This window comes from Rana temporaria, chromosome 6, assembly GCF_905171775.1.
Source record: "Rana temporaria chromosome 6, aRanTem1.1, whole genome shotgun sequence".
NCBI classification, from domain to species: Eukaryota; Metazoa; Chordata; class Amphibia; order Anura; family Ranidae; genus Rana; species Rana temporaria.
In genome coordinates this window covers 77,395,442-77,422,404 of record NC_053494.1, presented here as the reverse complement: position 1 = coordinate 77,422,404, position 26,963 = coordinate 77,395,442, and the positions used below count along the sequence as shown (strand labels likewise).

The 26,963-nt window shown below is 48.4% G+C and overlaps 1 protein-coding gene and 1 pseudogene across 13 annotated transcripts in view; both read right to left on the bottom strand.

The window, feature by feature from the left end:
- Positions 1-26,963, bottom strand: part of CLEC16A (C-type lectin domain containing 16A) — a 1,403,906-nt gene that overhangs the window by 981,475 nt on the left and 395,468 nt on the right. The window lies entirely within an intron of this gene.
- On the bottom strand, positions 5,666-5,784 carry LOC120944489 (annotated as a pseudogene).

The window sequence follows — 26,963 nt, the reverse complement described above, 5'->3', positions numbered from 1 at the left end:
CGATCGGGATCGCGGCTCCGCGGAGGCCGCCATGCAATCCGAGGATGGGGGATTTGCGCCCACAGGCGTGCAGGGTCCTCAGGGGGTCACGCTAGGTAGGTACAGGATGGCGCTGGAGCTCAGGATGGGCATTTAAGGCGTATTGGACGAAGCTCAACGCATGCACGTCCTACTCCATGCTGTCAGGCCACGCCCCCTCCAAAAAATTGTTTTTAACCTTTTGTATAGCATAGGAAAGGGCTAACACTTATGGTCTGTGCCCCTGTTCAGAAGATTTCACCTCACTTTGTCCCGACAGTGGAGACATTTATGTCCCATGGTAACTCTTACAGGAGTCAATTTCCCTTCCTAGGGGTAGATTTCCTCTCACTTCCTGTTGTCTCCCTTTGCAAGTAGGAATCGTTTGCAAGTCGGATGTCTGTAACCCGGGGACCACCTGTACATATAAATTGGTCCACTATCAAGATGAGCGTGCATTGCACCTAATAATGGAACGCGGTTCAGTTTGAGGTGGAACACAGAGTGATTAACCAGTTGCTGACCAGCCGCCGTAAAACTGTTTTACGGCAGAAGGTCGGCTCGGCTGCGTGAAATCACATAATATTACGTGATTTTACATTTCAGCCACTAGTGGCGCACCCCCTGCTCGCCCCTGGCAATCGCTCGTTACGGTCTTGTCCGGGAGAAATGACTGATCGCATTTTCATACAATGTATGAACAGTGATCTGTGATTTCCCCTAGTCAGTCCCACCCCCCTTCAGTTAGAACACACCTAGGGAACATATTTAACCCCTTCCTCGCCCCCTAGTGTTAACCCCTTCCCTGCCAGTGACATTTTTACAGTAATCAATGTATTTTTTATAGCACTGATGTCAAAGTGTCCGCCATAAGGTCACAGTACCGATAAAAATCGCAGATCACCGCCATTACTAGTAAAAAAAAAAAAAATAATAATAATACCATAAAACTATCCCCTATTTTGTAGACACTAACTTTTGCGCAAACCAATCAAACGCTTATTGCGATTTTTTTTTTAGAAAAATATGTAGAAGAATACGTATCGGTCTAAACTGAGGGAAATTTTTTTTTTTATATATATATATATTTGGGGGAGATTTATTACAGCAAAAAGTAAAAAATATTCATTTTTTTCAAAATTTCGCTCTATTTTTGTTTATAGCGCAAAAAAAAAAAAACGCAGAGGTGATCAAATACCACCAAAAGAAAGCTCTATTTGTGGGAAGAAAAGGACGCCAATTTTGTTTGGGAGCCACCTCGCACGACCGCGCAATTGTCAGTTAAAGCGACAGTGCCGAATCGCAAAAAGTGGCCCGGTCATTGACCAGCAAAATGGTCTGGGGCTGAGGTGGTTAACCTGAATATCACACCACTCCATATTACATATTCATTGGAATGAATATGTAGTTTTTCATATTTTTATTATTTGTGTTTTGATTTAAGCTATCATTTTTACTTTTAGCACATTGCACTTTTAGATAACATTTTTGTATTACCATCAATATTTGAAGCACATTGCACCCTACTGTTGAATTGCTAAAGGATCACAGTTTATCAATTTGGATGAGGAGGAATATATTTGATTTTTACAATATTTATAGTGTGGGTAAGTTAATTTATGTTGGAGTAGCAAGGAGTATATTTACAGTAGCAGCGCAAGCACACTATTTTGCATAGTCATATTTGATGTGGGAACACATCTAGTGATTGCAGCAGCTTTTTTGTGTTTTTTTGAAGATTGCATTTTGTGGCAGCAAGCATCATCACATAATTATTTTAATTTTTGTTTTGTGTTTTTATCTTTCTTTAACTGTGTGTTCACCTAAATCAAGGAACAAACATACACTGCATGTGTATTGCAACAAAACTCAAACAATTTGGAGATGGATTACCGCATATACTCGAGTATAAGCCGACCCGAATATAAGCCGAGGCACTTAATTTCACCACAAAAAATGGGAAAACATATTGACTCGAGTATAAGCCTAGGGTGTCCATCTGTGTGCCTCACTTTGCCCATGCCTCACTGTGACTAGACTGACGTTTAACATGGGAGTCTATGGAAGTGGTGTCCAGGTTTGAAAAATTGTAGGTCCCCCGACAACAAACTTTACACACTTATAGAGGAGAAATAGAGCTACATGCGTGCCAAGTTCCGGGTCCAGGGGACCTACGACCGGCCAGTATCGGGTCCCCAAAGTCACCGGAGAAATTACCGTTTAACATGGGAGCCTATGGAAGGGGTGCGTGGCTTTGAAAAATTGGTGCTCCCCGGGACAACAAACTTTGCACACTTGTAGAGAAAGAGTGGGGCTACATGTGTGCCAGTACCGGGTCCCCAAAGTCCAGAAAATCAGGCGGAAAAGAGTGACTCGAGTATAAGCCGAGGGGGGCATTTTCAGCACAGTACTCTGGATGCTATCTTTAGGCTTTAAGGTTTTCTCCAATCAGGTCATTTATCCCTTACGTGGTAATAAATGGTCCATATTTATGGTAATAACAGACCATACTTTCGCAAAGTATTCAGTTTGGTGGATAATATACATATTATGGAGGTAATGGATTATTTACAGTATGTCACAAACAAATCCAAGCGTATCTAGGCCCTAACAAGAACTTAAACGTAGGTGGATCTAGGGAACTGCCTGGTGTTCACCAGAACACTCCACAAGGAATGACAGGATTTTGCTGAAGATGGCTCCCAGGATGCATCCCTCAGTTACACTTGATATGGAAACTGGTAACTGCAAATAGAAACGAAGCACAATACAAAAAATGTCAGGCAAGTTTATGGTTAAACCTGGGTACCCAATAAAAAGGTATTTGCTTTATATAAAAGGTCAAAATGCCTGTCAAAATGTAGTCTGGCGTGAGAAAGGATGATCTTCTACACTCTCCCAGCCATGCCCCTCTCCTCTCTACTGCAGTGATGGCCAAAGGGAGGAAGAGAAGGGATTCCTCTTCTGACATGTCTTGCATAAGTCAGAAGGAATTTGTGTCCCTCCGACTCAGCTCCCGCGGCTTGGCTAAGGAGATGAAATAGGACAATTGACAGGACTAAAAAAAATGCTAATAAAAGGCATTTACACAAAAAAATAAAAGAAGATGCTACAAGCCTTAGGGAACTATGTACTTTGTGCCTAATTAATTGGGTGCAATTGGGTTTGTGAAATTGTGAAGTGGTTGAAAAGGAATCATGCATAAGACTCAGGAGTAAAAAAATAGGATTTTTTGTACTCACCATAAAATCCTTTTTTCTAATGTCCATGGACGGACACAGCTCCTTAAGTTTTGACAAGTGGGTTATGTTCCCTGTTTACAGGAGAGGACTAGGCAGAAACATGTTAGATCATTAAATACATGTTACATTAACAGAGTTGAACAGCCCCGCTGCAGCTGCAGCCTCAGTTCGTAACAAGCAGTACAAACCTAAAAAGGAGGGGTGGGAGCTGTGTCCGTCCAAGGACGTCAGAGAAAAGGATTTTACGGTGAGTACAAAAAATCCTATTTTCTCTTATCGTCCATGGACGGACACAGCTCCTTAAAGGAGTTGTAAATGAAATTTTATTTTTTTGCTGAAATTACTTTTTACAGGGTATAGAGACATAATAGTTAACTGATTCCTTTTAAAAATGATTAAAAATAGATTAAAATCAATCATATAATGTGCCTGCAGTTTTACTTTCTTTTTCCATCTAGTTTCATCCTTCTGTGAAGGACAGAGACACAGAGCCAATAGAGGGGAGTGTTTGTTTTTAAAATGAGTGAAAGTGATTGGTTCTGAGGGGTTTTAGACACACAGTAATCACACCTTCTTGATTAGAGACCACAGAGAGAAGCTCCCAGTACTTTTTTCATAAGGAAACAGACAACCAGGAAGTGTGCAGAACAGAAAAGTATTACAGCAAAAATGAACAATGAGGACATGAAACCAGGACTGCATTAGGGTAAAGGAAGCTATTTAGCTTAAAAAAAAAAAAATCCTTTAGTGACCCTTTTAAGTCTTGACAAAGTGGGACGTCCCCAAGCAGTGTCAAAACGAGGGGTGGGAAATATGTCAGTAAAACCAATTTTAACTTCACCCCAAAACAAGCAGAGCTCCTCAAAAGAGGAGGTGCAACTTTAAACAGCCGCTTGCAGAAATCTAGCGGCTGAAAGATGCACTCACAGCAACCATGTAAATTCTGGAAAGAGTGTGAACGGACGACCAAGTCGCCGCCTCGCACACCTGAGACCGGCGCATGCTGTCGGACCGGAAAAGGGGGGCCCGCCCCCTAAGAGCATAGGCCTGTATGACAGCCTACCTGATCCACTGAGAAATGGTGGGCAACGAGATTGCCAGGCTCTTTTGTGGACCCGACACCGACACAAAAGAGAGTCAGATCTCCGAAACGGAGCCGAGCCGGCTGGTACACCCGCAAAGCGCGTACCACGCCTAAAGTATGAAAGACAACCGCCGTAGGATGCGCCGGCCGAGGACAGAAGGATGGAAGAAACAATGTCCTTAATCCGGCGACAGGTCGAAACCACCTTCGGAAGAAGGGAAGGTCGCGGACGCACCACCACCTAAGCCTATGAAGAATCAAGCATGGCGGCTGCAAGACAAGAGCGCCAACTCAGAAACCCCTCTAACAGAGGTAAAGGCCACTTAAAGGGGCCACTTCTGAGAAAGTGTCGAGAAAATCTCTCTGATGTTTCCAAAAGGAAGGTTCCTGAAGAACCGAGAGCGCCAGAGTCAAAACTCATGGGGGAAGAGATGGACCAAGTGGGGAAAGTATAGGACAAGCCCCCTCCACAAAAAGGCTACTGAAAGAACACAGGTAAGGCTGAAATCTGCCCCCAAATGGTGCTCTATACGAACTTTGATCCACACCAAGCTGTAAAAAACAGCAGGCCCATGGACACCGAGTACGTCCGTGGACGTCACTCCATCTCTTCGCACCAAGAGATGTAGGTCAGCCAGATGCGCCGGTAGGTCCTCCGGAAGAAGACTACTGTGCCCTCAGCATTGTTGAGATGACCGAGTCGGACAGACCCTAGTCCCTTAAAGTCTGGCTTCCAATAGCCCTGTTGAGCAAGTCAGTGACTGTACAACAGGAGGAAGTATGGAAACTCGAGGCAGAAGGACCTCCTGCCCTGGCAACCGTCAGGGTACCTCCGCTACCAGGCGCCCGATATCGGCACACCAAGGACGCCAAGGCCAATCTGGAGCTATTAAAATCGTCGGGATTGCTCAGCCTCCACTGTGTGGAGCAGCCGGGGAAGCCACTACAATGGGGGAAAGGCATAAAATCGCAGAGACAGACCCCCACAGGGCCACCAGCGCGACTTGCGCGTCTGTACCAGATCACTAGATCTGGCCACGAACCTCGATACCCCTGTGGCTGAGACAAGTGGCTAGGAGATCCCTGCCCTGCGAGGCTCACCTCCTGCAAGAGAGTTGACTCCATGTGCCAAGACCAGTTGTCCTGGTCCAACATCAGGCGACTCCAGTAGCATGCCTGCCGGCATACCTGATGGTAGCCCGAAGCCAACGGCGTGGCGTGGTCAGATTGAATCTAGATCGGACGACCTTGCAACCCCCTCAACCACGAGGAGAGGCATAGCCTGACCGCCCACAGTACTAGGACAAGAAACGGCAGACAGGGTCTACGGCACCTGGTATTTCCAGGTGGACTCCCACCCAGGTACTAACCAGGCCCGAGCCTGGGTAGTTACCGAGATCCGACGAGAACGGGCACATACAGGGCGGTGTGGCCATAGGTCCACTCAAGTACAGCGACTCTGGGCCGAGCGGACCCCCCAGGCGCCCCCACAGCCCTAGAGGTTGGCGTCCGTTGTAATCACCGTCCACAGAAAGGAAGAAACCACTTCCCGGACCGAAGAGTCAGGGATCTCAGCCACCAATTCAGAGAGACACTGACTAGGTGGTGCACCTGAATCTGATGATGAGACAAGAGATTCGTACCACTCGGACAGCATTTCCCTCTGGAAATAAACATAAGCGTGGAACTGGGCATATGGTACCGCCTCGAAGGAGTCTACCCACAGACCTAGGATTTGCTTGCAAACGGAGAGAGACTGATTGTGTGATGCCAATAACTTCACCGCCGACTGAAGAGTCTGCAAGTTCTCCAGGGGAAAAAAGACCTTCGCCACCGAGGAGTCTGGAAGCCGTACGCAATCCAAACTGAGTTGGAGCCAGGACCGACTCCAAATGTTTAACACCCACTCGGATTCACGGAGGGTCTGAAAAGCTTCAGACACAACCCCTGTGTCAGAAAGTCGTCTAAGTAGCCACGATGGCAAAGCCTTGCTGTCTCAGCAAGGTTAGGATAAGTGCAAAACTCCTTGGTGAAAACCATTGGTGCTGGCGCCAGATCAAAAGGGAGGAACACAACTGACAGTGGGCATCCCCATCGCGAGGCACAGAAAAACCTCTGTGACCTGCGCAAAGTGGGACATGCATGTATGCGTCCTTAATGTCCAAGGACGCCAGAAAGTCCCCCGGATGGAGCGCAGCTACCACCGAACGAATGGATTCCGAGCCGAACTAACCATCATTCACAAAAGCCTTTTAGGCCCTTGAAGCCCAAAATCGGGCGGACCATGTCAGCCTTGGGACCGAGAACAGGTTTGGATAGAATCCCTCAAACCTCTAGTCCTGCAGGAAAGATAAAAATCACCCCGCAGCTTAGCAAGTCCCACTCTGCCCCAAGGCAGACCGACGAGCCGGGAGAGGGAGACACGAGGGAAGAAATATGTTTGGTGGATCGGAAGGGACCCTATCTAGTACTCCGAAGATAAGACCTCGCGGACCCACTGGTCGGGGAGCAGGGAGGTTCACCTAGCTGTTAACAGCAAAGGCGACCCCCCACCTCAGAGACGCGCAGGGGAAGCTACATACATTGGCGGGTCCGGGTGCCGGCGTGATAGGCTTACGCACCCAGAGACGGATCAGTCCCCCAGCTGAGCCTTTGTCGGCCTGGGAGGTTCGCCCGCGGACCCTGACTGACGAAAAAATACCGCTTTGGTGTGGAAAGAGAAGGACACGGCCAACGGCGGGGCCCCTTCCCCCTGGAGACCTGAGGGAGGAGAGTGCTCTTTCCTCCAGTGACATTCTTGATAATGTCGTCCAGCGAGGACCCAAAAGGTCTCCCACCCATAAAGGGAAAATCTATCAGGGTGTATGTTAGAGGCCTTGCCAGCAGACCAGTATCCCAACCAGAGAAGGCACCATCTCTAAAACCAAAGCCCTGGATATCAAGGGCGCGGCATCCAGTGAAACATCACAGATATATACAAGGCCCTGGACCTGCTGGTCTGTTAGCCTAATAACTTCAGGAGAGAGCCGGCGCTCCTCCACTGTATGGTGCAACATGCTCACTCTGTGAGCGACTGGGATTCCAGAGTAGTGGCCACAATAGGCCGCAAGGCAGACCCCAGCATGATAGACATGGAACGGGTCAGAACTTTGAATCTTCTCAGTCAAATCCATACAAGTGGGGGTGTCCCGCAATAGGGGGGGGGGTGGTCACCTATACATGACCCCCGGAGGGTCCACCACTGGAGAAGAAGCCCACGTTCTTAAAAAAAGGCTCTCCTCAAGGGGCACTGAGCCGCCAGGCGGTGAGGGACTACAAAAGCCCTCAGTGGCTTTTCTAATTCCGCATCTTAGAGGTTAGCAAAGAAAGGGCACAGAAGGAAAAACCTACACAGAACGATCTGATTTGTGTGATCCCAAAAAAGACAGAGCCCTCAGCGGAAACCCAGCTGCACTATCCAGCTACAGAGAGTCCCATATGGCAGTGAGAAGCGCACCCCTAAGTGCCTTATCCTGCACCCCCAGGTATCTGGTCCATGGCTTCATTGTGACAGAGCATTCCCCAGGGGATAACAGGGGGGGCACTCCTTTAACCCCCGCCCATCCGCAGTCCACCCCCACCCTGGCACCAAAGTGTCCAGGACAAACAGTAAAAAACATCTGTGGGGATCCCAGGTATTAGACACCTGCTGCCATCACAAACATGTAGGGGAAGGACCAGATACTGACACCAAATAGAGCAACAGATACACATAGTGTGTATGTAAAACATGCAATTGTGTCATCAGAAAACGGAAGCTCCCAGGCCCTATTCAGGGCAACTCACCCTTTGCTGTGCTGGTCGGGGGTACCAGGGGACTCACCGAGGAGGGAACTGCCCAGCGCCGCCATCCGCCCACAGCACACGGCGCGTGGGGAGGAAAAAACACTGCGAGGTAACTTGCTTCACCGCTGCAGCATCCGAAGGGACCTGTGTGCGCCGTAGATTCAGCACTAGGGGTCAGCCAAGATGGCCGCCGAACGTCCTCCGAGTGCGGCTATGGCAAAATGGCCGCCAATGGGAGTTTTCAATGCAATTGAAAACCACCCCAAAAATGGCGCCAGAGCCGACCGCATGGTGGCAAAACGCTGCATTTAAACAGCAAAAGCCTCTAAGGCTTTTAAAAGTGTAAACAATAGAAAAAAAAAACACAGAAAAACTCAGGCCAGACACAGTCCCCTCAGGGAGGCCCCCCCCTTGACAGCGGCAAATGTTAGCAATGCAGCAGAGGGAAAGGAGCAGGGAAGGGAGGAGAAGAGGACCTCCGAACCCCAGGAATGCCCAGCCATACCAACCCACCTAAGCGGGAGGGACTGTACTTACCCTTCCAAGCGAGGACTCGCTGACGCATTCCTGACAGACCTACAATCGCAATTGAGGTAGCTGTCGGGCCGGTCCACTGTGAGTGAGTGAGACAACACCACAGCCCAGTCATATGTGGACCTCGGAGCAAAGCTCACCGGCCACCCCAGGAGCCGTGGCAGACCAAGCCTATTTGCAAAGGTGTGCCGACGCTTGCTGGTCGGACTGAGTAGACTACAAGGATCTATATTATCCAGCCCGTCTCTCAGCCGACAGATGAAAGCAGATTCTTCAAGAAAAAATTAAAATAAAAAGAAAATAAAAAGAAAATTTATCCTCAGGCGCTGGGCCGAAAGGGAGCCATACGTCCTTCTCTGCTAGGCAGAACGAAACTGAGGCTGCAGCTGCAGTGAGGAGGGTTATGTCTGGAGGGACCCCCCCTGGGCCGGGCTGTTCAACTCTGTTAATGTAACATGTATTTAATGATCTAACATGTTTATGCCTAGTCCTCTCCTGTAAACAGGGAACATAACCCACTTGTCAAGACTTAAGGAGCTGTGTCCGTCCATGGACAATAAGAGAAAGCAGAACATTTCTGCTGAGCGATAGTGGCAACATCAAAAGTTGTGAAAACTGACGAGAGAGAGAAAAGGACCTCTAAATTGCAGACACTTTAGTTTATTAAAAGACCACGCAGAAGTCGTCTGGAAGGAAAACCAAGATGGTCTGTAGCATGTGTGCAATGACATCACCCGGGACGTCATGCCGTCCTGAGCAAGTGTGCACTTTCATCAGGCTGGTGAACGGGGGAAGAGGAGCTATACACATACATACATACATGCACACACAGTATATAGTGAAGCAGTTTATAACACTGGGTCTTTGTGCTGGACCGTTAGAAAAGTCCATGCAGCATAATAGCTAGAGGATGTTCCATTACAGCGGTGAAGTAGATAAATGTACAGTTCAGCAATAAATACATAGAGAACAGATAAATACATAGTAAAAAATCAAAATCACCATATTGGCCAACAAAGTTACTGGATCATAGTAAAAGAAAAAGTTGCACTTACCGGAAAAGTATTTTCCAGTAGTCTTTCAGGACAGCCATAATGAGAGACCTTGGCTCTTCCCCTTACTTAGGAAACACTGTGCCAGCCAATACATTTTCACTTCCCCTGCCGGACTTTTGTTTTTCTAAGAGCACCTCCGGCCAGCTGGGGAGACACAAGAACACATTAATAACATCCAATCACATATTACGATTGTGCCTGTGTTGGTCTTCCTCAAGACCCACCATAAATTCGGGTGGATAAGTAGTGCTGTCCTGAAAGACTACTGGAAAAGACGTAAGCGTAACTTTCATTTTCCTCCATGTCTTTCAGGACAGCCACAATGAAGATAGACGAGCATTTACCACTTAGGGTGGGACTACAGCTTGCAAAACGTTTTTGTCCAAAGACTTGCTCATTCACCAACACCAGGTCCACCCTGTAATTTTTTACAAAGGTGGCCAAAACTGGACCAAAAGCAAAGTCAGATGACGCCGGCATCAGTAACGAATATCAAGCAAGGTTCAGAGGATCAGGACACAGCTGAAGACCGGTCAGCAAGAGTCTGGGTTTAAGGCACTTTCTTAAATAGGCCGTCTGGCACCAATTCTCGCTAGGACACGCTCGCACGTGTGCACGGCGTCCGTCGCGCATTGGTGCACCCAGGCCCGTGTGAGCGCGCATCGGGCAGAAACTAGTAGTTCTCTTACAACCACACTGCTGCTTTGCAAATTTGCTTGTGCATCGCTCCAGCCCTTTCAACTTGAGAAGCCACCATAGCCCTAGTAGAGTGTGCTTTTATACCATCAGGAACTTCATTTTCCTGCTAACGTATAGGCCTGGCCAAAGGTTACCTTGAGCCATCAGGCAATAGTGCATTGAGAAAAGAAGAGGTACAGCGCAAATTCTAGTGTATAGAAATTCTGATGTGATACCAAAAAATTCCTGGCGTGACACAAATAAGTGAAGGTGACACAAAATCGTAAGGTCAATTGCTATGCATCAGTGAAACTAAACGATTGACTATAAATAAAAATGCATGTGAAAAACAAAAATAACTTGTAAATGAAAACAATATATGAATGTGTATAAAGTCTGTGAATGAATGAGATTGTGCAAGCAAAAAAGACTACAGGTGAGGTATTACTCCATATGCTCCCAGATATCTTAAAGAAAACTTCTTTAAAAGAGTGAACTTCACAGCGAATGTCTTCAGAGAAAAGGATAGTACAGGGCTGACACAACCTTCCACCAAGGCACACCTGAGTGACAAAACAATGCCCTTACCAGATGTGGAGACCACAACGGTGGTCAGACTGGACCTGGGTATATTTAGAGTCACCCAAATGACTGTATGTAGCACACTGGATCTGCTTCAAGCTATTTCCCATCGGTCAGAACGGATGAATGGCTCAGATGCAAAAAGAAAAGAAAAGGGCCCATAGTGCAACTTTGCAAAACAATTTAATGATCAAAGTAAAATATTGCACTTACAGATAGGTGGAGAATCATAAGCCCAATAAGGTGCACAAAGTGCGGTTTCAAAAGCTGGATCTCGGCGTCCTCTATGGCTTCCCCTTCCTGGGTCAGTTCAGGTTAGCGTGAAAAACGTCAGAATGCAGGCCACGCCTATGCATTTCGTCATACGTGACGTCGTCTGGGACTGGCTGCTGCTTCCGTGTGCTCACGCATGCCCTTATATATAGTGTCTGTCCATTTTGAGTGAGGGGAAACTAGTAAGGGCAAAAATACTGACCAGAAAGGGATCTAAAATTAAAACTAGAAATGGGTGACATCTTGTGGCTAAAAAGGCAAATTGCACCTAAAAATATACCATAGATGACTACCAATGCCATCTTGCCAGTCATATACTATTTGCCAAAAGTACACAAAAGTTTGGTAAACCCTCCGGGTCGGCCCATCATAAGTGGCATAGATTCCGTGACGGCAAGGATCGGGAAGTATATTGATGAGTTTCTCCAGCCCTTGGTTATCCATACCCCATCTTACCTCAGAGATACCACCCATGTTATCAAATTGCTGGCTGATTTTCACTGGAAGGAGGGTTATATCTTAGTGACAGCTATTGTCACTTCTCTCTATACTATTATTTCACATCAACATGGATTAGAGGCAATACGTTTTCATTTGCAGCAGGATAATTCTTTGTCAGTTTTACAGAAAGATTTTATTATCAATTTAATTATTTTCGCAACAACTCATAACTATTTTTGGTTTGAGGGTGACTACTTCCTCCAAAAGTGCGGCGTGGCTATGGGGGCTAAATTTGCCCCCAGCCTCGCCAATCTTTTCATGGCATATTGGGAGAGAGAGGTCATATACTTACAACCCCCAAAAGAGCTCCGTCTTTGGAAAAGGTATATAGACGATGTCCTGCTTATCTGGGAGGGAGATTCTAGTTCTTTAGAATATTTCCTTTCCCAGTTTAACAGTAACAATAAGGGCATCTGCTTGAAACATGAAGCCAGTTGTACTGATATACATTTCCTAGATCTGAATATTGTGGTCAAGAATGGAATAATAACGACCAATACCCACTTTAAGTTGACGGACCGGAATAGTTTTATCCCTCTTACGAGTTGCGTGAGCACATGGAAGCAGCAGCCAGTCCCAGACGACGTCACGTATGATGAAATGCATAGGCGTGGCCTGCATTCTGACGTTTTTCACGCTAACCTGAACTGACCCAGGAAGGGGAAGCCATAGAGGACGCCGAGATCCAGCTTTTGAAACCGCACTTTGTGCACCTTATTGGGCTTATGATTCTCCACCTATCTGTAAGTGCAATATTTTACTTTGATCATTAAATTGTTTTGCAAAGTTGCACTATGGGCCCTTTTCTTTTTGCATCTGAGCCATTCATCCGTTCTGACCGATGGGAAATAGCTTGAAGCAGATCCAGTGTGCTACATACAGTCATTTGGGTGACTAAATATACCCGGGTCCAGTCTGACCACCGTTGTGGTCTCCACATCTGGTAAGGGCATTGTTTTGTCACTCAGGTGTGCCTTGGTGGAAGGTTGTGTCAGCCCTGTACTATCCTTTGCTCTGAAGACATTTGCTGTGAAGTTCACTCTTTTAAATAAGTTTTCTTTAAGATATCTGGGAGCATATGGACTAATACCTCACCTGTAGTCTTTTTTGCTTGCACAATCTCATTCATTCACAGACTTTATACACATTCATATATTGTTTTCATTTACAAGTTATTTTTGTTTTTCACGTGCATTTTTATTTATAGTCAATTGTTTAGTTTCAGTGATGCATAGCAATTGACCTTACGATTTTGTGTCACCTTCACTTATTTGTGTCACGCCAGGAATTTTTTGGTATCACATCAGAATTTCTATACACTAGAATTTGCGCTGTACCTCTTCTTTTCTTTATTTTGCTTAAATATTTGTATCTATATTTTTGGTACTAGCAGCATTTTCAATTTTTTGTTTAGCGCAGTGTTTTTTCTGTTTTTTTAATAGTGCATTGAGACACTGTATACCCCTTTCTTGCCCCAGAAAACAAAGAATCAGACTTCATTACTGCTTTTGTCAGCTCTAAGTACTGCAGGATACATCTCATTACAACCAAGGTATGAAATTTAAATTCCCTTCTACTGAGGGATTAGGGCAGAAAGAGGGTATGACCCATCTCCTGACTTCTATGAAACTTCAAAGCCACTTTAGGTAAGAATGGTGGATCGGTTTTGAAAACTACCCGATCCGAAAAAACACAAAAAGGGGGTCTGACTGATAAAGCCTCCATTTCGCCGACCCTCCTGGCAGTTGTCACTGCAACCAAAAATACGGTTTTGAACGCAAGATCTTTTAGTGAACAATTGTCTAAAGGTTCAAATGGTGGCTCCGTTAGGGCCTGTAAGACCAAAGATAAGACCCACTTGGGGAAGGGTGGGCCTTCGACTGGTCTCTGTCTTGCTAGAGCTCTGAAAAATCTGACCATCCAAGGGTTGGTGGCCAGAGGTTTTTCCAAATATGCACCATGTGCCGATACCTGGCTCTTAAGTGTACTTATCTGCCCCGCACTGCAAAAACTCCAAAACTCTGCACCTTGAAGGAGTTTTCTGTGCACCAGTCATTAAAGCAATCCCAGACCTTTCTGTAGATCCGGTGTGTCTCCTCCTTTCTACTATTGAGGAGAGTGGATATCAGCCTTTCTGAAAATCCCTTGGTTTTTGATATTCCTTTCTTATTACCCAGGCCGCTAGGTTCAGTGTACTTGGGGACAGAGGACCGGTCCCTGTGAAAGGAGAGCCTCCCAAAGTGGTAGGAACCAAGGAGGTTCTACTGCTAACTATTTGAGGATTGCGAACCAGGCCATTTTGGGCCAATGTGGTGGCACCAAGATCAGAAAGGTGTTCTGTTTTCTCAGCACAGCCGGCAGCAAGACCGGAGGCAGAAAGGCATAGCACTTTTTGAAACACCATCTCTGCATTAGCGCATCCACCCCTAGTGTGTCTTCCCACCTTTTTAATGAGAAGAAACTGGGGGTGTTTGCGCTGTTCTTTGATGCAAAGAGGTCCACCTCCGGGGGTCCCCATCTTTTGAACATAAGGTTGAAGACCTCTTGGTCAGGGCCGATCCGCCCTATAGGCTCACTATGCAAGCCGCTTAGGGCCCCCCAAATTACTAGAGGCCCCGTCTCTCTGTCTGGCGAGAAGTAATTTTCAGCCCCTCAACTCGCTGGCTGCTTAGGAGAAGAGGTAAGATGTAATTTCCGACAGCAGAACACCCCCCCCCAGGGAGGTCAGGATCGGCACTGCTCCTGGTTGAGGACCCAATTGCCCTCTCTCAGCTGCTTTCTGCTGAGAAAGTCCCCCACCACATTCTTTTCCCCTTTTAGGGGAGAGTGCGTTGTCTCGGCCGAGCTTAGGACTTCCGTTGCTGGGGAAAACAGAAATCCACTCCTTGTGCCGCCTTGCTTTTTCACATAAGGGACGACCCCGGAGTTCTCTGAGTGCACTTGAATGTGGTGGCCTTGGAGTTACCTTCTGAAGTACCTGAGTGCCAACTCGACAGCTTTCTGTTCCTTCCAATTGGATGACCTTTTGAGCTCCTCATCCCTCCAGGTGCCCTGTGCCAGTAGGGTTCCCAAGCCTTTGCCACTTGCAGTTGTGGTTACCACCCTGGAGAATAAGATGAGCTACAGACACCTCTGCAACAGGTTTAATATTTTCCTCCACCATCAGAGGGATCTTTTTACCCGAGGTGAAACGTATACTAAGGTGTCCAACGACTCCTGGCTGTGGTCCTATACTTTTAGGACAAAGGATTGCAGGGGACGAAAACTGCAAGGATGGTTGAAGTTAGCAGACCCAGAGTTGACATTTCTAACCTTATAGAGACCTGCTGGTTGTTTTGGAGAAAGGCCACTGCCTTGTCCAATTTCTGTGATTTTTCTGTCGGTAGAAAAACTCTCAACTGAGTGGAGTCTAGCAGGTACCCTAGGTAGGTAATGCACCAAGATGGAATCTGAATTTTTCCAGGTTCAGCAGCCACCTCAGCCCTGTCAGGGTTTTCTTTGTCAGTTGCAGATTTCTGGTTAGCTGTTCTGGTGATACTGAGAAGAGGAGCAGGTCGTCCAGATATGCAATTATTGATATTCCTTTGAGTCGCAGAAAAGCCAAGGCTTCTGCCATGACCTTTGTGAATATGTGGGGTGACGAGGATAGGCTGAATGGAAGCACCTGAAACTGTAGATGGATGGTTTCTCCTATGTTCACCGCTAGACGGAGAAACTTCTGAAAAGCTTCTGCGATAGGGACATGGAGGTAGGCGTCCTTGAGATCTAGTGATGCCGTGTAACAATTCTGGGGTAGCAAGGCTCTCGCTTTAAAGATTGATTCCATACAAAACCTCCTGTGGGAAATCGACTGGTTCAGGGGTTTTAAGTTCAGGATCAATCTGTATTTTTTCTGAGGTTTTTTTCACTACAAATGTGGGAGTAACTCACCCTTTTGGAACCCTGACTACCACGTTTTGTTCCTCTAGATCAGGCATGTCCAAAGTCTGGCCCGCGGGCCGAATGTGGCCCTTGTTCTGGTTTAATGTGGCCCCCCTGGTAATTTGGATATATATATCTTTTGCGGCCCCTGGGCTACTAAAGATATATACTATATTTACCGGCGCTACCTCAGAGGGGACAGGGAGGGGGCATAACAAGCATTTACTCAGTGGCATCTGTAGTAGGAAGTTCTGTCTCCTGGGCTGCCATTGGACAACTGTTTTGTCTATCATAGAAGGCAGGACTTAAAGAGGCCGCCGAGAAAACAGGAAATTCTCCTGCATGCAATATGTTAGTGCTCGTCCTGCCCCCTCCCTGTCCCCTCCGAGGCTGAAAATGGGCATGGATCAGGCTGCACTGAGGGAAATAGGAGGCTGCATTCATGGCAGTGGGGAGGCTGCATTCATGGCAGTGGGGAGGCTGCATTTAATGGCAATGGGGAGGTTGCATTCAAGGCAATGGGGAGGCTGCATTCAAGGCAATGGGGAGGCTGCATTCAAGGCAATGGGGAGGCTGCATTCAAGGCAGTGGGGAGGCTGCATTCAAGGCAGTGGGGAGGCTGGATTCAAGGCAGTAGGGAGGCTGCATTCATGGCAATGGGGAAGCTGCATTGATGGGCACTGACCCTTATTTTGCTTCACAGTTCTTTATTTTAAAAAAAAATTCCCCTGAAACTTCCCTCCTTAAGTGAAGGCGCGTGTTATACGCCGATAATAAGGTATACATAAAATAACACTCCCGAGCAGCGCTCAGGGATTCGTTGGGGCCACAAAAGACATATATCTATATAGATATATAATTTATATAGATATATACTGTAGATAGATAGATACAAATAACACCCCTGTGATACATTTGCCTATATGTCTCAGTGTACTGCTCCCTGCTAGCCATGGGTAGAGGTAGAAAGGAATTTCATGTGATTCATTCCTCTGACCGGTTATTGACGTGCTAATGTCCCCTCACTATTCTAAATGTTAATTGATCTATTGTGTTGTGTAAAGAAGATCTGTGTTTACCCTTAAAAGATGTGTATTGTATCATCAGGCTAAATGATTAGAGAAGTAGTATGTTAATTATTCTGATTGCTTCAGTGTATTAATTAACTCCCCTGATGTCTTTATCTAAAGAAATGTGTCTGCATGGTCGGCTCCGACTTGTCTCCTATAATCTGTATGGGAAACCCCACTGTGTGAGGGGGGCGTTCCTAACAGGCTGTAACCACATATAAGCTGAGTTTTTGTGTCAATAAAGGGTCTTGGTTCCACCATTTAGTCTTGACTCATGTGTGGAGAACCCTGTGATGTTCTTGTATGGAGAGGAGGGAATGCTTGACGGGGATATCATACCGATACCGTCACAAATTGGTTGGCAGCAGCGGGATCTTCCCTTCTACTCTCCTTCACACCCGGATTCCAAGCAGACACTGGAAGAACTACTGGAAGGATTGCTAGCAACAAAACCAAGCGGGTCATCATAGCGGAATCAATGGAGATAGACCAGGAGGACGGGATTGCAGCAACGCCAGCAGTACAAGAGATGGAGACACCAGTGATTCAGGAGGAGGAATCGCCAGCCAACAAGCTAATGAGAGAGAAGCTAGCGTGGTTCGGCCCGAACCCAACGCCGGATGTGGTGCTGAAAGTGATGGACCTGTTAGCGGAGGAGGCCAAACAAATAAGGGATGCAGAACTACAGAAGGCTAAACAAATAAGAGACAAACAAATAAGAGACGCAGAGCTACAGGAGGCTAAACAAATAAGGGACGCAGAACTACAGTTAAAACTGGCAGCAGTCCAACAAGCAGCCGCACCTTCTCCGAACAGTGAGTACAGCACAGCAGACGCAAGGAAGATTCCGTTTAGCGCTTTTAAAGCTTTTGATGAAAAGGACTGTGAGATTGATAACTACCTGGCGGATTTTGAGCGACAATGTAACCTGCACCGAATAGCTAGAGGAGAGTGGGTTTCAATATTGTCAGGCAAACTGTCAGGCAAAGCTTCTGATGCTTTCCGGACCGTGCCAGATCAGGATATCCATAGCTACGCCCGGGTTAAAGAAGCGCTCCTGGCTCGTTATGCAGTAACACCAGAGTCCCACCGACAGAAGTTCAGGGACTCACGCAAAACCACGAAAGACTCTTACGCAGAATGGGCATGCCAGCTGTCCCTGTCGGCCTCTAACTGGGTTAACAGCAGCCAGGCCACCACCGCAGAGGACATTTTGCAACTAATGCTCCTGGAGCAATTTTACAATCACATCCAGACGGATGTCAAAGATTGGGTGAGAGATCGCAGGCCCATGACTCTACCAGAGGCCGCGAAGTTGGCGGATGAATATGCGGATACTCGCAAGACAAACCAGGTCACACCACGGGTACAACCTCCACGACCAATGGCGCCCTCACACCCACCAGCCGCTAGATACCAACCTCCTAACAGACCGGTGACATCTAGCCCTCGCTATCCACGCCAGGAGGACAACGAACAACGCTGCTTCCGGTGCAAACAGTTGGGTCACTTCAAGCAGAATTGCCCCATGAATGACAACACCAGGTCAAATTGGTCTCAACCTGGGTACCGCCCACCAGCAGCAGCCCATTGTGTAGACTCGGCTTGGGATCCCCAGGAGCGGGGTCGGGGAGAACCATTGGGCACCCCTTACGAAGCCCTCATGGTACAATCTGCTATTACGGACAACAGGGAACACCATTGTCAGCTGGTCATGGGCTCCAGCCCTGAGCCGGAGGGGCCCTGGAGGGAGCTGGGCAGAAAGAGGCACCGCCGGCCACCCTTCAAGAAGAAGAGGTCCTGGAAGTCATATAACCAGCGGACCTGGGAGGAGAAGAAGCGACTGGAGGAGAGGGAGTCGCAGCGGGCGTCCCAGATGTGGGCCGAGATGTTCGCCAAGGGCCCACCGGTGGCCCCTTACACCACCACCCAGTTCCTGATGATGAAGGACCACGTGGAGAGCCTGCAGGACATGAGCAAGCAGGAGCTGATCCGTGAGTACATAGAGCTGGAGGAGTGCATAAGCCGCATGGAGGAGGAGAACAACCACCTGAGGTCACAGCAGGCTGACCCCCCCAGGCTCCATGAACTGGAGATGGAGCTGGAGAAGCTCCAAGAGGAGAACCGGCGGCTGCGGAGGGAGCAGGGGGTGGCTGACCTTATGGGGCTCTGAGTCCCCTCTCCCCCCCCCCCCCGGACTCTGAGCACCAGTGCTACAACAAATATAACTTTTCCTTTTTATGAATCTCCTGTGATTGTCACTTCAGAGCCATAACCTGCCCCCTCCCATAGCGGGACACCTAGACGGCGGCGCACAGACCCATTCGCTGTCTTCACACTGACTTCTGGTGACTTTGCAGATCGCACAAAGACTTGGGGACTGACCGGCGTGTGATCTGACGACCCGGTGACATACCTGAGTCTGAAGCAGTTGTCAAGGGAGGTCAGTCATGCCAAACGGAGTTAACCTCGGACTAAAAGCTCTGAACCCGTCAACCCTACTGGACCAGGGAAGGTCCAACCGGATTTGCCGGAGCAGGGAGCAAAAGGGGGGCCATTGTGATACATTTGCCTATATGTCTCAGTGTACTGCTCCCTGCTAGCCATGGGTAGAGGTAGAAAGGAATTTCATGTGATTCATTCCTCTGACCGGTTATTGACGTGCTAATGTCCCCTCACTATTCTAAACGTTAATTGATCTATTGTGTTGTGTAAAGAAGATCTGTGTTTACCCTTAAAAGATGTGTATTGTATCATCAGGCTAAATGATTAGAGAAGTAGTATGTTAATTATTCTGATTGCTTCAGTGTATTAATTAACTCCCCTGATGTCTTTATCTAAAGAAATGTGTCTGCATGGTCGGCTCCGACTTGTCTCCTATAATCTGTATGGGAAACCCCACTGTGTGAGGGGGGCGTTCCTAACAGGCTGTAACCACATATAAGCTGAGTTTTTGTGTCAATAAAGGGTCTTGGTTCCAGCATCCAGTCTTGACTCATGTGTGGGGAATCCTGTGATGTTCTTGTATGGAGAGGAGGGAATGCTTGACGGGGATATCATACCGATACCGTCACAACCCCCAAGCTCAACTCTTAACCACACACAGCCACAAAGGCAGGAGAATTCTTGTTGGGCAGTGTATCAGTGCCTCGAACAAACACACTTAGACCAAATTTGAATAGTTTAAAGAATGTCGGGCAAAAATGGTCGGCCCTCACAAATGTTCACTTCATCAAATCTGGCCCTCCTTTCTGGATCCTGCCATTCCCTTTTGATGGCGTCGACCAGAAAATCATGGACTGGGAACACCTTTCTTTTCTGTTCCCCTAAGCCCCTGTACATTTGGTTGTGCAGGGACAGCGGCTTCCTTTCCTCCTGAATCCCCAGAGTGGTGTGGATAGCCCCTAAAAGCTCCTCCACCTCCTCTATAGAGAGTTTGTAACGTGAGGGTCTTGTGGACTCCCCGTCCATGCCCTCCTCATCCGACTCCCTGAGACTCAGAGGGAGCGCTGCCTGCTTCTTCCTCAATTTCCTCTGTCGACCCTACCGGTTTCTCCTCACTAATCGTGAGTGATTGCGGTGGATCAGGTGAAACGGCCTGCTGCACTGGGGGAGGGGTGCTCTGGGGCTGGGGCAACTGAAAGTTGGCAAACAGAGATTTAAAAGATTGAAAGGTGCCTGAAAGCTCCTTAACTGAGGCCGCCAGATCTACCCCCTGTTCTGCTGTCTGCTCTCTCAATACTGCATCCATACATCCCCTACAAAGAGTTTTGTCCCAAGTCTCCCCAAATGTGGATCTACAGACATGGCACTTTCTTTTAGAGCCATGGAGCGATTTGCTTGTGTACTTCTGAAACAAACAAAACAAGAGAGCAGCAGTATTAGTCAGAACCCCCCAGCAGAATAAACAGGGATCACCAAGAGTGTACATCCCCAGGACCAACAACACCAGGGACCCACTCCTCTCCCACCGACCACCAGGCAGGGAAAAAAAACACCACTGTGGAGCTAGCAGGTGTTTGTGAGACAGGGAACACCACCCCAGGGTTCCACTGACCTTAGCTTGGCTGGCGTCTTTCTCTGCAGGAGCGTCCTTAGAGGCCTCTGCCTCCGACATCCTTCCGCACGGAAACGGTGGCCTCTTGGTCCTTAAAGCGCTGTCTACAGCGGAACGGTGACCCCAACAGCCGAGTGCTGAGTCCCTCTTACTAGGCCACGTCCGGAACCGGAAGACGCGGCCTCATGTGTTGTATCCGCCCCCTCTGCCAGAACTGACGTCACCCGCCGTCCGGCGCAGCCACTGAGCTCCAGCTGCGGATGGAGGGGAAGTGGAAACGAACACAGCGCCACCCTAGGCGCATGCAAGAGCGGACCTCCCAGCTGCCACTTTTCCCCAAAGCGCGCTTGAGAAGCACGGCGCTGTAACAGGTATGTGAACTCCCTTGTTCTGACCTGGCGCCAAAAAAAAAAAAAAGAAGATTTTTAAATTTAACAGATAGGGTGCAACACCGGACCCTCCCGGCTCCTGCCCTTCCTAAAATACTGCCTTAGCCTCCCCGGCTAACAGCCCTGGTTCCCCAGCGGTGTCTCCCCACCAGAGGAAACACCATAACTGAGGGGCCAGTGGGAGGATGAGGCTTTAAAGTCTGGAAGAAGGCGGTGTTTCCTGGAAGGGGAGGAGCCGGGATCTCTCTAAGGTGCTGTCCTGAAAGACGACCTTGGGAAAAACACGTAGTTTTGTATTTGTTGGCCGACAACGCTTCGCCGTTTGTATGCAAGACAAGTTTATTGTCAACGCCCTTCGGACAAAAATCCTACGCTTCATCTGCAGAAAATCTGATCGTGTGTACCAGGCTTTAGAGGCACTATCGCTCGGCCACATTTTTAGCCAGAGGGATCTTCTGCCCGACATGCGTACAGACTCTGCAGATGCATCCGCTATGCCAGATATATTTTTTCCTTGGCAGTTCCCGCTTGAATATGAGCCTGAATTTGGGGAAAGCCTATGCTCCAGGTTACGGTCCACTACCGTGACAGCCATTTCCGGTTTCAGATTTCCTATAGTTGATTCCCAGGTCTTCTTTAGAAGGGAATCCATTTTCTTATCCATAGTATCTGCAAGAGCTCCCATATCCTCAAAGGCCAGATCTGTATGTCTGGAGACCTGGGAGAAGGCAGCATCCAGTTTGGGGTTCTTATTCCAGATGGACGATGGACCTTCTAAAAACGGGAACCTTCTTTTCAAAGATCTAGAGAAAAAAGTTTCCGTTCAGGATCCTGCCAGTTCTTCTTTACTGTTTCTACCAGGACATCATGGACTGGGTAAACATTTTGTCTGTTCCCCAAGTACCTGTGTCATGGACCTTGGAGTAATGGAGTGGTTACTGAGCTATATTGAGACATTTCCATTATGTGATAAGCCTGTTTAAAGCCTTTGTGATTATCAGGTGTGGGTGTCTTCTGTCGGAGACAGCCCGTCTGAAGATGTATGTGTTTATGCTAAGGGACTTTGTATTGTTCTAAAGGTCAGAAGCCTGTCAGCTGTATTGAATTAGCATTCTATTGTCTAAAGCAATGTAACCTCTCAGAGGTAGTAATTAAGTAGACCGGTTTATTGTGTACATTGATTACCCCCTGGGGCTTCTGTCTCAATACACAAGTCTTTCTATCCAAGCTATTGGACCAATCCCTGTTGACTATTTCAAGTCCTCATTTGCATGGTCAAGGAGGACCTGAGTGAAGACTGCATACTTTACAATTGACCAATGGGAAAGCGGTTGTTGGGGGTGTGATGTACCAAATTCTGTATAAAAGTGTGCTGTGTACTTGAAAATAGAGAGTCATGTTTGAACTTACATACAGCCTGCCTGGTGTTTGTTCTTAATGGGTCTGAATGGCACATAGCTGTAGTTCGGACCCCGGAACCTTGGATGACTGGACCATCAGACGCTGCAATCTGCAAGCTGACTCACTGGTAGCAGAGGAGTGTCGGGAGAGCAGAACCGGGCGAGAAAGGATCTCGTCACATTGGTGGCAGCAGTGGGATTTGCTCTCCAGTTACTGGGACACTCCAAACCACCACAGTAAATGACCAGCTATGCAGCATGCAAGAGAGCTACGCTGAAAGACTTACTTGAGATCCGTGGAGGGACCGGTGGGACAAAGAACAAGGCCACCCTGATCAGTGAGCTAGCCGAGATGGACCAGAGGGATGGTGATGCAGGACCCCGGTCAGTTGAAGACTTGTTTCAGCAACGAGTTCGAGAGCGGTTGGCATTATATGGTGCTAACCCATCGGAGACCGCCATACAGAATGCCATTAGAGACATCAAGCTGCAGGATGAGCGACAAGAGAGAGAACGAGAGCGTCAAGAGAGAGAACGAGAGCGGCAACATGAGCAAAGAATGGCAGAAATACGGCAATCAGAGAAAACGCCTAAAGATGCAGCGACTTTCCGTAAGTTGCCCTTTCGGGTGCTCAAACTATTTAAGGAAGGAGAGGAGGAAATTGAAGCATTCCTGCAGGACTTTGAGAGACTATGAAAGATACATGAAGTACTGTCCCAAGATTGGGTCGTCTTACTGGCGAGTAATTTAACTGGCAGGGCTGTGGATGCATATCGGGCCATGGAGGACGAGGACGCTAAAGACTATGACCGGGTAAAAGAAGCTTTGCTAGCCCGATTTGCCATTACACCCGAAGCCAGCCGGATTAAGTTTCGAGAATCCCGGAAACAAACCAACACAACATACGTGGAGTGGGCACATCGTCTGCAGCGGGACCTTAAGAGCTGGTTCCAGGGAAGCCACGCTCATACCATAGAGGACATCACCCAGCTAGTACTATTAGAACAGTTCTTTAATCACACCCCTCCGGTAGTACAGGATTGGGTGCGAGATAAGCAACCACAGACGGTTCAGCAAGCGGCTACTTTGGCCGATGAATATCTGGACTCTCGAAGGTCAGGCGAAAACGAGCGCTATCCACTATCTCGACCCAGTTTACCAGCCTCTAAGCCAACTTCAGTACCTCAGTGGTCCGCCTCTAGACCCCCAGCCCGACCCAACCCTCCTACCGGACCTAAGTGCTATACCTGCAACCAAACCGGTCATCTGCAACGATTTTGCCCTACCCAATCCACAAGGTATCGAGAGACTAATCATCCATCTAGACCAGCGGCTCATTGCTTCCAGAATGAGCCCAACCATCGAGATGTTCAGGAAGAGTGCGGCGAACTTTTCGAAGTGGATCATGTCCAAGCTGCTGCCGGAGATAATCGACAGCACCATCGCCAGGCAGTATGGGTAAATGGGCAGCCAGCCCAGGGACTCCGCGATTCCGGGGCTACGATTACCCTCATCCAGCCTCACATGATTCCGCAGTCAGCCCGGACCGGCCAGACTGTTGCAGTCAGGGTAGCAGGGGGCAAGGTGCTACGTTTATCCACCGCCCAAGTCCTCTTGGATTGGGGCTCAGGGGAGCGACATGTGCGAGTGGGATTACTACGCGAGTTACCTGCAGAAGTACTTTTGGGGAACAATTTGGGCCATTTAACTTCCTCATATGCCCCAGAGGCCGCCATGGCCGTGACCACCAGACGTCAGAGCCGACTTCAAGGCAACTCCACTTCTATGGGGACCCAGGTAAGACCAAATACTCCTACGTTACCCCGACTTGACAACACTGTGTCCTGGGATTCGCCCTCTGATGTTAGGCAGGAGACTCAGAGTGACCCAACTTTAGCTGGTTATCGGGACAGGGCGGGCAAGGATCCAGGTGGGTTGGGGGAAGACAGAATAGAGTGGGAGGGGGGGTTCCTTTATCGTTACACTGAGGGAATGGGCACTGGGAAGTGACAGGGCCCCCACAAACAGCTAGTTGTACCCCAGAAATACAGACGGGAGCTGTTACGACTGGCTCGTGACATCCCCTTGGCCGGACATTTAGGGATAGCCAAGACCCGGAGTCGGTTGTCTCATGCTTTCTTCTGGCCCAGACTACATGCTGAGGTGCAAGAATACTGCCGGACCTGTGAGACTTGTCAGAAAGTAGGGAAGACAGGGGATCACCCAAAAGCCTCGCTGCAACCCCTGCCGATTATTAGAGAACCCTTTAGCCGCATAGCCGTAGATATTATAGGCCCACTGGCCCGCCCCAATGCCACCGGGAATAAGTATATTCTTACGGTGGTGGATTACGCCACCCACTACCCGGAGGCCATTCCCTTATCCAATATCCAGGCAGATACAGTAGCAGATGCCTTACTGCGGGTATTCACTAGGGTAGGGTTTCCCCAGGAGATATTGTCCGATCAGGGTACCCAGTTCACAGCTGAGCTGACGCAACAGCTTTGGCGTCTCTGTGGGATTAAACCCCTCCAAAGCTCCCCCTACCACCCTCAGACTAATGGGCTGTGTGAGAGATTTAACGGGACCCTGAAGCAGCTGCTTCGGTCTTTCGTGGAGAGTAGGAAGGATTGGGAGAAATACCTTCCCCATCTACTGTTTGCATACAGAGAGGTACCCCAAGAGTCCACAGGGTTTTCCGCATTTGAGCTGTTATATGGGCGAAGGGTTAGGGGGCCCTTAAACTTAGTGAGGGCCCAGTGGGAGGGGGTAGAGGATCCGGAAGGCCTCCCCATCCTTAGTTATGTCTTGGAACTCAGGGAGCGACTGCGGGACCTTACTGATCTAGTCCATGAGAATATGCAATCGGCCCAGAATCAGCAGAAGATTTGGTATGATCGGGCTGCGCGAAATCGCAACTTTTATATCGGACAGAAAGTCCTGGTACTAAAACCCCTGAAGCAAAATAAATTACAGGCCTCCTGGCAGGGTCCCTATCAGGTGGTAAAACAGCTGTGCGATACCACCTACGTGGTTGCCAGCTGTGCCGACACAAAAATCAAGAGGACGTTCCACATTAATATGATGAAGGCCTTTAATGAAAGGGCGGAGGCAGTAGCCGCCATATGCGCTCCGGCCACCGGGGACTCTGAATATCTACCGATGCTGGAGCTTCCCGAAATCAGTAACTGTTCCGGGGGGGGGGGGTGGAGGATATACGGCTAGGAGACAGATTTGGATCCCAAAAACGAGAACAGGCCAGAGAATTACTCCAGGAGCGACAGGAGATGTTCTCGGCACTCCCTGGGTACACTCACATAGCTGTGCACAAGGTAGAGACTCCTGGGCAGAAGCCCCTGAGACAGCCAGCCTATAGGATTCCCGGAGCAGTGCAAGAAGGGATGAGAGCGGAGATTAGGGAAATGCTTGAGTTAGGGGTGATCGAACCCTCAGCAAGCCCCTGGGCGTCCCCTGTAGTATTAGTCCCAAAACGGGATGGCACGACCCGATTTTGTGTGGACTATAGGCGATTGAATGACTGTACTGTGACAGATGCCTACCCTATGCCCCGAGTGGACGAATTGCTGGACAAAATAGCTCAGGGACAGTATCTGACGACTATTGACTTGTGTAAGGGCTACTGGCAGATTCCCTTGGACGTGGAAGCAATTCAGAAGTCGGCCTTCATCACCCCGTTTGGCCTTTACCAGTTTCTGGTGATGCCATTTGGGATGAAGAATGCTCCGGCTACCTTCCAGCGGATGATAGATGAACTCCTCGATGGTCTGCAAGATTTTGCATGTGCCTATCTTGACGACATCGCAATCTATAGCCAGACCTGGGAGGAACATCTTAGACACCTGGGAATAGTGCTGGATAGGATCCGAGCCGCAAACCTGACCCTCAAGCCAGACAAATGTAACATCGGGATGTCTGAAGTGCAATATCTGGGACATAGAGTGGGATGTGGGAAGCAGAGGCCAGAACCTGCAAAAATAGAGGCCGTCCTAAATTGGCCGGTTCCCAGAACCAAGACCCAGGTACTTGAATTTTTAGGGACAGCAGGGTACTACAGGAAGTTTGTACCCCACTATAGTGACATAGCCAAACCCCTAACGGACCTGACCAAAAAGACTCTCCCTAAACAGGTCCTGTGGTCCCCGGAGTGCGAAACAGCATTTCATCAGTTAAAAACCGCCCTAACGCAAGCTCCCATACTGGCGGCACCTGATCCTAACAAACGCTTTGTCGTCCATACAGATGCCTCCATGTTCGGACTGGGAGCTGTACTAAGCCAAGTTGGTGATGACGGGAAAGAGCACCCGGTGGCGTA